This window comes from Pipistrellus kuhlii, unplaced genomic scaffold, assembly GCF_014108245.1.
Source record: "Pipistrellus kuhlii isolate mPipKuh1 unplaced genomic scaffold, mPipKuh1.p scaffold_m20_p_14, whole genome shotgun sequence".
Taxonomy (NCBI): Eukaryota; Metazoa; Chordata; class Mammalia; order Chiroptera; family Vespertilionidae; genus Pipistrellus; species Pipistrellus kuhlii.
Genome location: NW_023425449.1, coordinates 41166391 through 41183964, shown reverse-complemented (window position 1 = coordinate 41183964; position 17574 = coordinate 41166391).

Below are 17574 nucleotides of genomic sequence, written 5' to 3'. Positions count from 1 at the left end.
CTACCACTTAAAGCAGGATAGCCAGGGTGGGCTTCTCCGTGGAAGTGACGTTGGTGAAATGAGTGGAAAGAGGTGCAGGGTGCATATCTCTGAGAGTAGAGTGTTATGGAAAGAATAAACACCCCATGCAAAGGGCCTGTGTGGGGCAGTGGCTGGGGAGACCTGGGTGCCTAGTCTATTTAACACACTGGAGAGAGCCATTGCTTTGAGACCCTAGTGAAACGTGCTGCTTCTCTGATGTACACTTGCTGTGGCCCCTGATGTCACTGGGGGATAAAAGCGAGGTTTATAGTGGTATTTCTGGACTCTGGCCCTAAACCCTCTCTGACTCCATTGCTCCCCTGTGGTATTACTTTGCCAGCTGTGTTGCAGGTGACTGTGGGGAACAAGTGTGGAAGGGAAAGACCATGGAGAGGCTGTGTAACCAACTCCTCCATACCTTCGTGACTTGCAGCAGCACCCTTCCATGATTCTGTGGCATGTCATGTAAGTGACCTGAGCAGGGCAGGACTGCGGCTCTGGGCTGGGATCCCTGTGCCTCTGGGCTCCAATAACATCTCTCATGGAGGCCTGGAGTGTTGATCCTGGAGAGTGGCTGCATTCTGTCTGAGGGAGGCAGTGACTGACCTGAAAGTCTCTCATCACTCATCAGGATAGCCAAGGCAGCTACTCACAAGGCAGCCCAGGAGTCTCCAGGCACCAGCAATGTTATTCTGAAGGAGCAATGCTGTCCAATTTCTGGCTTGCTTTGCAAGCTGGCCACATTTTGGAGTTCGTGTGGGAGAGCCATGCCAAGCGTGCAGAAGCAGGGAGGCCTGGACAGAGTGGGCTGTTACTCACTCAGCCACAGAGAGGTTACTGCGATGGTCTGGGGGACATGTTGTGCACCAAGGGTTGTCATTAGTGATGGGAAAAGGCACAGATGTGGCTAGACTTATGAAAGGGTTATGTCCTCACAAATCTATTGTATGCTGGAAATATCCTAAGTTGAAAATGCATTTAATACACCTAACCTACCCAACATCACAGCTTAATGTAGACTACCGCAAATGTATTCAGAAGACTTACATTAGCCTATAGTTGGGAAATTATTTTGAGTTTTATCTCAAGAGTAATTGCTTTCTTTTTCTCTCCAGAAGCCAGAGACAGAGATGGGTATTCTGCAGACTATTGGAGAGGGAAATGCAAACAAACAAACAAGAAAACAAAACAACCTCATTCAAAATTGCTTCAAAACTGATAAAATCCCTAGGAATAAAGTTAATGAAGGATGTAAAAGACCGGTATTTGGAAAATTATAAGACACTCTAAAGAAAGAAACTGAGGAAAATACAAGTAGAAGCATTCACTGTGTCCATGGATGGGAATAATTAATATCATTAAAATGTCCATATTACCCCAAATAATCTATATATTCAATGCAATTCCTATCAAGGTACCAGTGGAGTATTTTAAAAACTAGATCAAATGTTTTGAAAACTTGTACGGAACCACAAAAAAACCAGGGTAGTGAGAAAGAAGAACAAAGTTATACACATCACCCTACCTGATATCAAACTGTACCACAAGGATAGTAATCAAAACAACATGGTACTAGCATAAAAACAGAACAGGGTGCCCAGAAATAAATTCATGTCTTTATATTCAATTAATATTTGACAAAGGAGGCAAAAACACACAATGGGCTAAAAATAGTCTTGTCAATAAATTATGTTGGTTGGGAAAATTGGACAGATAAATGAAAAAAAAATGAAACTAAGAACACTTACACAACACAGAAGAATTAATTAAAAATGAATTAAAGACTTAAATGTTAGACTTGAAACAATAAAAATTCTAGAAGAAAGCATAGGCAGTAAAATCTTGGACATTTCTCAACAATATTCTTTTGGTTATATCTCCTCTGGCAAGAGAAACAAAAGAAAAAATAAATAAATGTGACGACATGAAACTAAAGAGTATTTGCACAGCAAAGGAAACCATCAACAAAATTAAAAGACAAGTCACTGAATGGTAGGATATATTTGCCCATGATACAACTGATATGGGGTTAAAATCCAAAATACATAAGAAACTTATACAACTCAACATCAAAAAGCCCACAAAAAAATCCAATTAAAAATGGGCAAGAGACCAGAATAGATAGCCACTTCTACAAAGAGGACATGTTACAGATAGACAACATATGAAAAGATGTTTAATGTCACCGATCATCAGAGAAATGTCAATTAAAATCACAATGAGATAGCACCTAACCTGTCAGAATGGTTATCATCAATATATCAAGAAACAAAAATTGTTGGCAAGAATGTGGAGAAAAGAGTACCTTCATGCACTGCTGGTGGGAATGCAGATTGGTGCAGCCACTGTGGAACTGCCTAATGATGCAGCAATTCAATTTCTGGGAATTTATCTGAAGAAACCTGAAAAACTAACCCAAAGAATATATGTATCCCTGTGTTCAATCTGAAGAAACCTGAAACACATAAGGTGACTGAATGGATAAAAAAAAACATGACCCACGTATATGCTAGATAAGAACACATGACCCATATATATACTGTCTACAAGACACCTACCTCAGAACAAAAAATAATCACAGACTGAGAGTGAAGGGATGGAAAAATATATTCCAAGTAAATGGAAAGGAAAAAAAGGGGGGAGGGGGATATGCAAACAAACTGGACTCCAAAAGAAAAGACTTAACAAGGGGCAAAGAAGTTATTTCACAATACTAAAGGGAATGATCAACAAGAAAATATAACCCTTGTTATATTTTGTACTCAATATAGGAGCACCCAAGTACTTAAAAGCACACACACAAAATTCTTGATGGACTTTAAGGGAGAGATTGACAGCAATACAGGCATAGTAGGGAACTTTAGCATCCCACTGACATCACTGGATAGATCGTCCAGACAAAAAGTTAACAAGGAAAAGAGCCCTTAAATGACACACTGGATCATATGGATCTAACATATATTTACAGAACAACTTCTCCCCAAAGCAACAGGGTATGCATTCTTCTCAAGTGCACATGGAACACTCACAAAGATAGATCACATGCTATGGCACAAAACAAGTCTATATAAATTCAAGAAGATTGATATAATACCAAGCATCTTCTCAAATCACAATGCCATGAAGTTAGAAACCAACTGCAATAAAAAACCTCTCAAAAACACTCAAACATATAGAGACTAAATGGCATGTTATTAAACAATGGAATGGGTTACCAATAAGATCAAGCAAGAATTTAAAAACTTCCTGGAAACAAATGAAAATGAACACACAAGCACTCAAAACCTATGGGACATGGCAAAAGCAGTCCTGAGAGTGAGGTTCAAAGGACTACAGACCTATCTCAAGAAACAAGAAAAAGGACTAATAAACTATCTAACCCTACAACTAGATGAATTAGAAAGAGAACAGCGATAAAACCTAGAGGAATAAGGAAGGAAATAATAAAGATGAGAATGGAAATAAATGACATAGAGACTAAAAAACAGTACAAAAGATCAATAAAGCCCGGCTGAGGTGATTCAGAGGTTGATCATTGACCTATGTACCAGGTCAATGGTTTGACTCCACTCAGAGCACATGCCAGGATTTTGGGCTTGACTTTCAGTAGGGGTTGTGCAGGAGGCAACCAATCAATGATTCTCTCTTTCATAGATGTTTCTATCTCTCCTCTCCCTTCCTCTCTAAAATCAATAAAAAATATTTTAAAAAGATCAATAAATCCAAGAGCTGGTTCTTTGAAAAGATAAATAAGATTGATGAACCCCTTGCCAAACTCATCAAGAAACAGAGTAGACCCAAATAAATAAAATCAGAAATGGAAGAGACCATGGAATATTTTTAAAGCTGTTTAGACTCCTCAGATTAAAAAGAAACTCAAATGTGCAGCCTAACTTTGGTAACTATTTATCCTGCTTTCTTAGAGCCCTCCTATTAATAATCAGTTTAACAAACTTCAGTTGACCAATCATTGAGCATCTATTACATAGAGTATATTATGGTAGTCCCACAACCATAGATATGAATGCATGACTATAAATGTGCACACATGAGAGTTCACCAATGTTTCCTTATCTAATAGGCCAGTATGTCAGTCATGGAAGAGATGACCAGTCAGATTTTACAGATGACAAAATATGAGTTCATAGCAGGGTTCAAGCACTGCCTCAGCACCCCAAATCAGCTCTCTGTGGAGCTACCCTGGTCTGGGTCTTCTGACCTCCATTTGAATGTCCTTTACAGATTAAAAATTAATAGTTGATTCTCATAAAAAAAAAGAGAGAGAGAGAGAGGGAGAGAGAGGGAGAGAGAGAGGCTAACCCCCTCCATAGGCAGGTGGACCCCAACGAGAGCATGAATTCTAGATCAAAACACTTTCTCCAGAGTGTATTCTTTTTTAATGTTTTTGTTAAATTTATTTTTAGAGTGAGAGGGATAGAGAGATAGAAACATCAGTGAGAGAGGAACATCAATTGACTGCCTCCTGCAAGCCCCCAATTGGGGATCAAGCCTGAAACCCAGCCATGAGCCCTGATAGATAATCAAACCAGCGACCTCTTGGTTCCTGAGTTGAATGTCCAAATGCTGAGCCACACTGACCGGGCGAAAGAATGTATCCTTAAACATTTTATCTTGAAATAATTATAGATTTACATGTATTGTAATATATTATACAGAGTGATCCCATTTATCTTTGCTCAGTTCCCCCCAGTGGTACCATCTTATAAAATTATAGTACAATATTACTATATCACAAGCCAAATATTGAATTGATACACTCCACGGACTTTATTTAATATTTTACTAGTTTTATATTCATTTGCTCATTTGTGTATGTGACTTTACTTTTATGTAGTTGTATCACTTGTATCAATTACTATGGCACTATAACTGTTAAGATACAGAACAATTCTATTACAAGACCACTGTACTTCTCTTCATATTCATTCCCCTCCCCCTCCTATCCCTAAGTCCTGACAACTATTAATCTCTTTTCCATTTCTATAATTTTATTATTTCAAGACAGTTATATAAATAAAGTCATACAATATGTATGAGATTTCTCCCCCCTCCCATTTATCATAATTCCCTTGAGATCCATTCAAATTGTGTGTTCATTCATTTTTATTGACAAATAGTATTTCATGGTATGGATGCACCACTATTTATTTAACCATTCATTTGTTGAAAGACACTGAGTTGGCTTTTTATAAAGCGTTTATCATCATTTATATACCAGTTTTTATGTGAACACAGGTTTTCAGGCCTTAAAAAAGAAATCTTTTCAAATTCCTGAATAAATAGTCAGCCAAGACAGCAGGGCATTATGGGAAGTAATGTGAACACTAAGATTACCTAGAATATGATCTATATAGGGATTACCCTTTGGCAACTCCAGCCATTACACTAACCTCTTAGTGTGGCTCCCGTGGAACACGTGGCTCCCGTGGAACACGTGGCTGTGGGCAGCACAGCCTCTGTTTCCTTCCCAGGGGAGCCCACAAACAGATTGCATGGCCCTGCCAGAATCCACCTGGTGAAGGAAGCATTGAATACCTGTCCATTTGAACGATGACAAAAGCCTGCCACGCATTATGTTAGCTTTGCTATGGTCAAGTGTTCTTTATGACTATGCAGAACTAACTATGTGTCTTCAGAATGTCCTCAGTGTATAACCATCATGTTATCATTGAGGAAAATAGTTCCTATCTCATGGCTTATATAGGATGAAATGCATCCGTTTCAACATTTTAACTTTGGAAATGCAAAAGGTTGGGGGTGAGAACTTTTGGTTCCTGCTATATTTGTTATAAAAAAAAGTCATAATATTTTATAGTCAGACATGATGCAAAGCATTCTTTTCTTCTCTGGTGATGGTATTTAAAGGAGATAGTCTTCATGGCTTCTTAAACCTGTCATTCACTACCAGATGCTGTGACTGATGACTGCTTTTCTCAGAGAAAACAATGAATTGCTCAGTTGGCTCTATAAGAAGGAATCTATTTTCAGAATCTTATTGGACTACATTTCATTTTTTGTTTTTGGGCAACCTTTATCAAACGTACCTCGATGCCATCATGAAAGTTGAGGTTAGTCAAATTTTGTAATAAGTAAGATGGGTATATTTATGGCATATTAAATTCATACTGGCAATGCCATTGTTTAAATAATCATCTCTAAATAATAAAACATAGCATATTATATTGGCTTTTGTCTGTTATTAATGAGTTGTTCTTAATTGAAAAGAACTGGATAGGGATACCTTGAGTAACATTTAACATTTGAGTATTAATCTTCTAGAATAATAAAAGCATAATATGCAAATTGACCGAACAGCAGAACGACTTGTCCAGACAACATTCCAGATGACCATGCTATGACACACCGAGTGTGATAATAATTGCCCAGATGAATTAAGTGGAGCATTTCTGGAGAAAGCATAGTATCAGAGGCTCTTCCTTGCTGGGGCCCCTGTTCAGTCTCCTCCTGACCATTGCCATAGGCTCCCTTTCACAATTTCAACCCCATGGCTTTCCCTGGAAAGTCTATGGGCACTGTTCTCAGCTTTTCCAGACCTTGCTCATCTTCTGCCTGGATATTTCCCTTTACTACTTCGTCACATTTCACTTCTTGAAGGTCCAGCGTCAAACTTTTAGAAGCTCGTTTATTCATTCAACTTATTTAACATTTGGTGAATGTTTACAATATGACACATATTTTGTTAGGTGTTGAGGATACAAACACATAGTTCCAAGTACCTTCAAGTGCCTTCCAGAGAGACCCAGGATTGTGGTTTGCATACAGGATGCCATTGTGCAGTAGTTTACGCAGGCATTTCAGGACCGCTGAGAGGGAGGTGCAGCCACCTGGGGAAGGGAGGAGGAGCCTTTCCTCTGGTATCTGCCTGCCTCTCTCTTAACTGAGTTAGAGTGTCCCCCACGCATGCTTGGTGCAGCTGACACAGCACACTGTGTTGCTTTCTCCCCCGTACACCAAATCCCCCGCCTCCTGCCAGGACAGTTTAGCACATAGCAGGCATTCTGTGTACACCTCTGTTTTAGTTTTTTTTTCAGCCTTTGGTTAATGTCCTAACTACACCAGAAAAATATTTGAGGTGGCTTTCAGTAAAAATATACAGGACCATTAAAAATAAAATTAGAAGGAGAGAGCAGCTAGGGGAAGGGAGGGAAATGATGTTATTGAGAGTTTGTTTGCAGGCATGTGGGTTGCTCTGAGCTGCCTGCCAGCCAGCCAGACTGCACTGTCATACCTTTTCCATGGTTTCCTGCATATTGAGTGACTTGTTTTAATATCAGTTGTAAAGAATAACACATTTATCAACTGAAACAGAATATGTGCTGATAAAATTTTTACATACCAGGTATCCATAATTCATAGAAAATTGGAAATAATATCATTTGAATTCTAGAGTTCAATGTTCACGGCCTTCGTACCCTCATTAAGCCCTGGAATCATGGGACTTGGTCTTCTTCTTTATGAGAATCCAAGAAAGCTGCTGATTGATTGATTTTTAACTTCTGTCAAATCTCTTCTTCCCTTCATTTTCTGAGCCCTATTTCTAGCTGTGATACTTCTTCCTATGCCAAACATGGGAATGTTTCTTAATCTCCATCTTCTCTATTTGTATGTTTCAAATAGGTAATTAATATGTACATTGAATTGGTGTCACTAGGTACATTAAATGTTGTGAACTGCTAGAAGAAGATGTGTTCTCAGTAGCTCTCAGAAGGTCAGGTTGTGGTCCAGATCTGTTGACTTCCTGTCCATGGTTGTTATGGAACAGAGTGGTTAGAAGGGAGGGGACCTTGCAGTGCATGGGGAAGGAAGGTGATCCTGCCAGCTTACATACAGCAGGTGATCCTGTGAACACCACTCCCAGCACTAGTGGCCACAGTGTGTGCTAGACTGGCTTGACTGCATTCAATTGCAGACCTATCCTCAAGGCTCCATGGGCAGGGACCAACTAGGACTCTATGTTAGCTGACATGAAAACCTGAATATCTGCATTGTGGATGACTAAAAGTGAAATGACCATATTTAACGATATCATAAGTATGGCCCTGACAGGGTAGATTATTTATTTGGTTGGAGCATTATCCCATTATGCCAAAATTGTGGGTTCCACTTAATTCATTTGGGCAATTATTATCACACTAGGTGTGTCATAGCATGGTCATCAGAATGTTATCTGGACAAGTCCTTCTTGCTGTTTGGTCAATTTGCATATTATGCTTTTATTATTATAGAAGATTAATAATCAATGAATTCATAAATAAGGGAACAACAAATTGATCTCTCTCCCCCCTTCTTCTCTCTCTCTCAAGTCAGTTAAAAAAACTCTCTTGTAATGATATCATGTTAAATTTCTCAGAAAAGTTTCAACGATTGTTTTGAATGCTGCCCACTTAATGCTATTATATTTCAATAATGTCTTAATTTTTATGTTATTTCTCCAATTAAGTCTATCATCACAAAATCTTTAATAGTATTTGTTAAATGCTGGCATTATTCCCAAAGGTATTTCATAAAATAACATTTTTAAATGGGTAATACATTAATAGAGTTTCAAATTTTAAGAAATAAAATATAATTCTTACACTCTTCTTTTGACACTCATTCCTTTCCTGTTTTATAAGTTTCTAAATACCTTTTCAGAAATAGCTTATGCACTTGTAAAACAAATCTGTACATTTGAAAATTTTTTTTAAAATGTGGTGCAATATATATGACATAACATTTACCACTTTAACCATCTTGAAGTGTACAGTTTATTGTCATTAAATACATAAACAACTATTATTTATCATCCTCTAGAGTAACTCCTTATATATTAAGCAGTCACTCCTCATTCACCACTCCCTCAAGCCTCAGGCAACCACAGATCAGCTTTCTGTCTCCCAGAGCTTGCTTACTCTGGATACTTCACGTAAATGGAATCACATAGTTTGTGGTTCTTTGTGACTGGCCTCTTCACTTATCACTGTGGTACTGAGGTTCATCCATGTTGTAGCATGTTTGAGTGATGCATTCCTTCTTAAGGCTGAATAATATTTCATTATATAGATTGACCGCATTCTGTTTGTCCATTTATCACTTGGTGGATGTTCGGTTGTTCACACCCTTTGGCTAGATGAACAGTGCTCCTATGAATGCTTATGTACAAGTGTGCTTTAAATACATGCTTTCAAGTTTTCTGGTTAAATGCCTAAGAGTAGAATTGCTGGGTCCATATGGTAACTCTATTTGCCTTATTGAGGAACTACCAAAATGGAATAACAGGAACTTTTCAAAGCCCCTCTTCCTTCCAAATTTCACACTCTGGCTTCTCCTTCCAGGCTTTTAGTGTGTCTATTGGTCTATTGTTTCCTCAACTGTTATTGTTTGCTCCAGGCAGCAGTGCCTGCTCACATTGCCTTTCAGTGTTTCAGGGAAAGCTCTTCCATGTACCCACTCTACCCTGAACGCTCCAGGTTAGATACACAACTGAGCTACACTTACCAGTCTTGGCAATGCCCCCTGGATACCCAATTTTACCCATTCTAATTTTCTCTTTAATCACAATTTGTTATTTTTATTTAGAGCAGTTATTTAACACAATCATGGTTACATATTTATTAGTATGTTGAATTGCATGGTACCTGTCTCAGTAGACTTTGCTTCATGAGGTCAGTGACTCACATCAATTTTTCTTCACTCTATCGATAGTGCTTAGAATAATACTGGATACATATGGATGCATACACCTTTATTGGATTAGTGAGAAAATGAACATGCTTTGCTTTCGTCAGACATACATAGCACCTTGAACATATATCATAATTGCATTCCTACATGTTTTTATTCATATTATTTCTCCCTCTCTGCCTGTCAAAATTCTGTCTTGTATTTCAAAGTATATTCAAAATCCATTTCTTCTGTTAAAGCTTTTTCTGAGTGGTGAGAAGAAACATAAATATTGAAAAAAGATGAAACACTTTTTGGATAAAGGATGGAAGATTATTACTGTAAAGGAAGAGAAGATGAAGAATTGTGAATATGCTAAATATGAGACATATATAAGACCTATAATGCAGAATATCACTAGAGTTTGGAGGAGAGGTTAGGGGAAAGATGGAAATATGAGAACCAACTGCAAGGTGAAGTTTGTTGCAATCTAAGAGTGAGTAAAGGTGAGGAGGGAGAAAAAGGATTTAAGTGTGATGGATAGGTGAAAAACTCCTAAGGTAGATAATAGAAGGGTGAGGGAGCAAGACAAAATAGTAAATTATTTGTCAATGCAATTGAAAAAGTAAGCAAGACTGATGAGAGGAAGGAAGGAAAGAAGGAAAGAAAAAGGATGAAAGGAAGGAAAAAAGGAAGAAAGAAAGCAAGGAAGGAAGGAAGGAAGGAAAGAAGGAAGGAAAGGGAAAGCAATATACCAACATCAGAAATGAAAAAGAATATCATTAAAGGCCATATAGACATCAAAGGGAAAAGGGAGTGTTACAAATAGCTCTATCCACATAGATTTTGCAACTTAGGTAAAATGTACCGACTTCTCAAAAAAAAAACCCAAAACAAACAAACAAACAAAAAAAACTACCCCAACTCACTCAATATAAAATAAATAACTTGAATAACCTATAACTATTATGGAGATTAAATTCATAATTTAATTTTTGAGACAGTGATTTCACTGGATAATTCAACCAAATATTTAAACAGAATTAATATATTAATTCTACAGAATCCTTTCAAAATATAGAAGAAGAGGGAACACTTCCCAATTTATTTTATGGATCTAGTGTTGCTATCATAGTAAAACCAGAACATGTACAAAGAAGAAAACTATTGACCTTTATTCCTTATAAATGTAGATGTAAAATTCTTTAACAAAGTATTAGGAAATTGAATTTGGCAGTGTATTAAAATAATTGTACCCTGCCACCAAGTGGATTTTGTTTCAGGGATGAAAAAGTGATCAATATTTAAAAAGTAAATCATTCTTTCTTTTCCATTAAGCAAAGATTTCACCATGCCCTTTTACCTTCCTGTAACAGCAGGGGGAATACAAAGATTTTATAATTACCATTTTAATTTCACCTTCACTGATTGACTATGCTTTTGATAAATGGAGAAGGGTCTAAAAAGCGAGTTTGCAGGTAAATAGAGGAAGTATTAATAAAAATAAATTTAAAAGCTGGCAGTAGGAACAGGGTCATTGGAATGGCATTTAAAAGAACAAATTACAGAAATGAGAGAGTACATACTGAAGGACACGATAATACACTATTATTCTGAAAAAAATGTGCTGTGTGTGTAAGAAATACTCATGGTTGATAGAATGAGGATTTTCTTGTAACAATCACAACAGTGACATCAACAATTACTTTTTGAAGGAAATCCTACTGTGTGCTTAACAGTGCTGTAGGTCTAACTTTCACATACCCAGGATAGTCAACATTTATTGAGACTTCATTATTTTCCAGGCACTCTTTCGGGCATCGCACTTATTTACTCTTTAATCTTTAAAACAACATCCTGAAGTATTATTATTATTATTATTATTATTATTCTCATTTTATAGATAAGGAGAATAAGACACAGAGTGATTAAGTTACTTGCCAACAGTAACTGAACTAGTAAGAGGTGAGTTGAATATAGGCAGCATTTTGGGGATTCTATAGAAGTCTTCCACTCCTTTTAATAGTCTATAGAACATGATATGATGTGAGTTGAGATTTTGTCTTTAAGATACATCCTATTGTAGGATTTGGCTTGTAGACTCCTACAGGTGGCTCTGTGTTTATCCAGTATGAGCATCAGTTCTCTTCCTGCTTAGTAGCAGGATCATTTCTCAGCAGTTGTCCTCAAAGCACACCTATTTAAACATGCTATACTGATACACAGAATTCTTGGTTAGAGAAAAGGATATCAAAGTCAAAATTCTTTTTCTGCCAACTATTTGGTTGATCATAATGGGATTCACTGTATTTTCAGATACAATCCAGATTCTGAGTTATTTCCTCTCTCCCTCTCAGTTACTATCTCCTGGTTGCTGAATGCACACTTTTCTTCTCACTTAATATGAAGTGTTTCCTGTGCAACCACTTCTCACTTTTGCAGCATCTCCCACAAGACCACCTGCACTACTTCCAACCACATCCTTCTTGCTGATGGGAGTGCCAGGTCTCTTACAGTGCTAATCTTCTCACATAAATGGTTCAATCACATTTTTTCCCTGAGGTTTTCTGAGCAAATAGGGCAGGTCCATTTTAGAAAAAAAGAAAAAAAAAATGTTTCTTGAACTTTTTGCCTTTCTTGGAAACTCATGAAGATTCTTTCAATTTGATGGCCCTGTCTGTAAAAAGCATGAGTGACACATGCTATCAAATTTATTAGCTACCATGTTTAATGTGCATATATAAGACTAAAAATTATTGCCTTCACCATCGTTCTATTAATGACAAGAGGATCATGAGGTAAAGCCTAAAGGAAATACATTTTGTTCTTTGCTTGCTGTGGGGAATCAATTCTATATATATGCGCTTTCTATTTTTTTCTTCATCTGTTTGAGGTAAGTATATTTATATTAACCCACCTTATCAATGCCACAGCTAGCGAAAGCTACAAGAACACAGGTAATAAGACCCATGCTTGAAATGGATTATCCATGTACCTAAATCCTGGGAGGCAGTGCCAGCAGCCTTTCCTGCTGGTCCAGAAGGAGTTTGTTGACTGATGAGCAAATGCTGTGTGGTTTTTCCATGTGTTCTTTCCTTTTGCTACTTTATCTTGGATACCCTCACCCTTGATTTTTGCCTAGAGATGAATCAAATGGTCTATTAGTATTTGTCAGTAGAAATTAGCTACTTCCGCTGAAACCGGTTTGGCTCAGTGGTACAGCATCGGTCTGTGGACTGAAGGGTCCCGGGTTCAATTCTGGTCAAGGGCATGTACCTTGGTTGCGGGCACATACCCCGTAGGGGGTGTTGCAAGAGGCAGCTGGTCGATGTTTCTCTCTCATCGACGTTTCTAGCTCTCTATCTTTCTCCCTTCTCTGTAAAAAATCAATAAAATATATTAAAAAAAAAAAAAGAAATTAGCTACTTCCCACCATGACACATAACCTCAGGAAAATAAATATCAAAATTAGTACTGTATGCTGAATTGCATAGTACCTGTCTATGCAATTCAGGGTTTATAATTATTTCACAATTATGAGAGAATGGGTCCCACCTATGTGGTAGGAAGGCAGTGGGCTTCCGGAATTTAAAGCACTCCATTAGAGGACCCTGGGTGGGTGGCAGCTGGCCTCCCATGTTGCTCTTCAGACAGTTTCTTCAAGGCTCATTTCTTCCAGACTATCATGTAGTGTCAGCAATGTTGATTTGGACATGGTTCTAACGTTGAGAACACTTAAATTTAAAATGAACATACAGCAAACAGCAAAACCTTCTTAGCCAGAATTAGTTTCTCAATTTCCCTTTTCAATTATTGAAAACAATTTTGCTTTAACAAGCATCCTTTCCCTCACAGCGCTGCTTCTCATTTGGCCCATACTCCCAGGAAGTCACCATTTTGTGCTTATGATATGGCAGTCATTACTAAGAGGAAATTATTGTGATATCATGGATGCCCTGCATGAGGGATGGTAAGTGAACATTACGACCTCAGCCACAAACGCTCATCGTCTTCTCCACCCTGTCCTATCAGGCTGGTCATTCTGCTTACTCAGTGTTACTTTCTACTTGTTGTAGATATGGCCTTAAAAGTTTGGGCAGTAATCTCTGGGCCAGCCATATGTGCTTGCTTCATGGGAGTCTGGGATCCCTCTAGGGATTAGATAAGGAAAGGCTTTCTGAGATAGATGCCTTTCAAGTAGAGAAACTCTCCAGCAGACGCACTCAGGGCAGGTAGCTGCAGCAAATCTGGTAGAGATGACGGTATTCTTTGCTGAGAACAGGCAGGGGGCCTAGCCATGACTTGGATGAGTTGAAAAGAAAAGGGAATTTAAAAGGACAGAGGAAGGAGTTTCTATATTTAAGGTGAATCTTGTTAGGAAGTCCACAGAGGAAGAAAACTATGGCCATCAAAATTTCAAGCAATTAAACTTTTCAGGAGATAGCATAACAAATTTAACCTTTGGATACTATTCCTTAAAAGAAAACAAACTTATGTGCACATATGCATAACCCAAGGACACAGACAATACTGTGGTGAAAGCCTAGGGTGGGGATGGGGAAGGGGGGAAGTAATTGGAGGAGGAAGGAAGATAGGCCATCCGTAATACTTTCAACAATAAAAATAAAATTGAAAAAATAAAGGATAACTTTTCTGGAAAAAAGAAAACTTAAAGATGAGACTTTTGTTCACAATGCAATAACAAGCTAAATGAGATTTTTGCTGGTCTGCCTGTACTGTTTTGGACTTGATATGTACCCACATTGTTGTTACAATTGCCATGAACTACTCAAAACCAAATCAATTTGCTACTCTCTTGGCCTCAAAGGTTTATTGGTATTTGTGTTACTTCAGTCTTAACCCCTCTCTATGGTAAACCCTCAGCTGCTGGACCTCTCTCCTGCTGTTTTCGGTGACAGAGAACTGAAGTCCCATAGTGCTTTCTATGTCTAGCACCAAGGAGGGCTGGCCGGGGTCTCCAGGTCATCTACTAATCATCAGCTCCCCGCTCATTGTCCGGCTGCCCTTTCCTAGCATGCTCTCAGTAACTGTTCTCGACAGTCATATAGCCTTCTGAGTATTTCACAGGAATATCCAATTCATTACTCAATAGATTCACAGAATAAGAGCAAGGGTTGGAAGCACTGTGGACAAATCTTTGCTTCTCAGATAAACGGAAATTAATGAAAGCTTGGGATGAGAAAGTACAGAACTCCCGACCATCTGGTCAAGTCTGGCTCAGGATGTCTGATGGCTGTCACCAATAGAAATCCTCTCTTTAAACCATCTGATGAGGGCGCATGGGAAAAGTTACACTGATTTTGCCCTCACATAGAATCTTTTTGGAGACAATAACAGCCTTGGAATGAGAAAATAATTTTGAGGCATGAGAATGCCGCAACATTGTTTAAGGACTTGGCAGATCTGTTTTCTGCATTTTCTTGTATATATACTTTAGTTTGAGTAAGCTAGGGGTTAGGAGTATATCTCACTGCTCAAGGGCATATTTTAATCAAGTGAACACACATTATCTTGGTCTTGATGGAGCCTATGTCACGTGTAATTGGGGGCAGGGGGCCCAACATGAAGAACTCTCAGAGTAAAGGATGTTAATGTTGAACTTGGGATCATTGCAGTGTCTTGTGGTTATACTTGTGAACTATACATCTTTTTTTTTTCCTTTATTGATTAAGGTATTACATATATGTCCTTATCCCCTCCCCCATCCCCTTAAAACTTTACTTCATTGCTAACAAATCACTTATAATCTCTATAGAAGAGACTTATAGTAACTACTAGGGGCTCAGTGCACAAATTCGTGCACCTTGAAAGGAACTGTGGGCCATGAGGCTATGGTGGGAACAGGGACAGGTCTTGGCCCATCTTCCTTGCCCCCACCTGGCATCTCCCACCATGGGCCCCAGTCCCCTCTCTCTCAGAAGCCCTGCTCCTACCACTGCCGCTCCCATGTGCTGATGGTACACCAGCCCCGCTCACACCTGCAGAAGGTGAGGAGAATTGGGGCCAGCGCCAGCAGTGAATGTGAGCAGGGCTGGTACTGTCAGTGTGTACAAGTGGCAGCTGATTTCTTGATTGCCCCTCAGGAGTAGGGGGAGGTGAAGAAGCCCTCAGGGGTGATCAGGCTTGCAGCCACTGCTCACACCTGCTGATGGTGCCAAGTGATCAGGACTACTGTTGGGCACCAGCAGGTGTGAGAGGTGGCTCTGGCGCCAGCTGTGGGTGTGAACATGTTCAGTGCTGGCAGTTGGTGCCAGCGGCAGCTTCAGCACTGGCAGCGGGTACAAGTGGGACTGTTACCAGCAGTGGGTGCGAGGTGGCTGCCAGCCCTGATCTTCCCTCAAGAGCAGGGGGACATGGAGAAGCCCTGAGGGGTGATTGGGCTGGCAGCTCATACCCACTGACAATGCCAAATGGATGCGAGTGGTGGTTCTGATGCTGGCAGCAGGTGCAAGCAGAGCTGGTGCTGGCAGCAGGTGTGAGTGCCCAGTGGGACTGTGGCAATTTTCAGTAATCATCAGAGGCTCGCCCCAGTTATAGCGACCAGTGCCCCACTCACCTGCTCCACCATTCTGCTGCAGCTGACACCCGCCATGTTCCATGCATAGCTTCTGGTGGTCAGTGCACCTCATAGCAACCAGTTGTTCGGTTGTTTTGGTTGTTCTGCTGTTCGGTCTATTTGCATATTAGCCTTTTATTATATAGGATTGGCACTGTATTCAAATATGGTGGAAGGCATTCACAAATAAAGTGCAAGCAATGCTCATAGAACCAGGTTTACCACTTAGGAAATATTTCCGGAGAGGGGAGTTTCCTGGGGTGAACCACTTGCTTCTGGAGCAGTTGGGGTATGTTTTCTGAGGGAGCCTGATTGCTGTTGTAATTTGTCTGCTTAATGTCTTCCTGAGTTTTTTACTGTGATTATCCAATGAATTTGGTGTTCACTTTGCAAAAACAACTTCCTGAGTCAAAACTTATTTGTACTTCTTCATTAACTGCTGTGTGGAAAAGGTCATCAATTTCCCTTCTGAGAGTTTACAAATGAGAATGAGAGTTCACTGGGACAAGCAACAAGACCTGCAACCCTGAGGGTTAGACTGAATTTCCTCTTGTGAGGTGGCACGTTCCAACTAACTCGAAATTCAGTTGATGTCATTTTCACTGGGTGTTATGTCTACTAGCCATGAAGTATCCAAGGACAATGGCTTTACTCGAGATCGACAGCGCCAGCCTGGCACTTTCACAGGCATGCTAACAGGCAAGATGGCAGACAACTGCTGGAGAGTTTAAACTTTTGGTAGAGGCTTATTTCAAGGGCAGGTGCTACTGTGGAAGCAGAAATAATTTTAGATCTGAAAATTGGCCTTGTTCTAAAAATGGATTCTATGGATGATTTCAGATTAAGAATCTATTGCCACATGAGACAAAGCCTATCCGTTTCAGATGTGTTATACTCATTCCTTGCCACTGCTTAAGGAATGCTTCGGCTAATTAGAGTTACGCTTTCATAAGATAAGTGTGCAAGTATATCCAATTGCACTTTGTTGTTTTTCACTGTTTTCATTGTCTCCGGAGATGCCGGGAAAACCAATAAGTGAAACTGCTGCCTCTGTAAGGATGCCTGTCACATCAATACCTGTGAGTCCAAGAATTCTGACTTACGCATTAGTGTTGATCCTAAGGGGAGGTTATTTGCTGTGGACCTTTGGGAAATAGGGCTAGCCTCGATGAGTCGTTCAAAGATGAAGCTGGGAGTTCTCAGATAGGGAAGCACTGTAACCCCTGAACATTAATGAATGAGAATCTGTGGCATACTCTTGAGCTATTGTGCATCCAAAAGCTATTATGGAA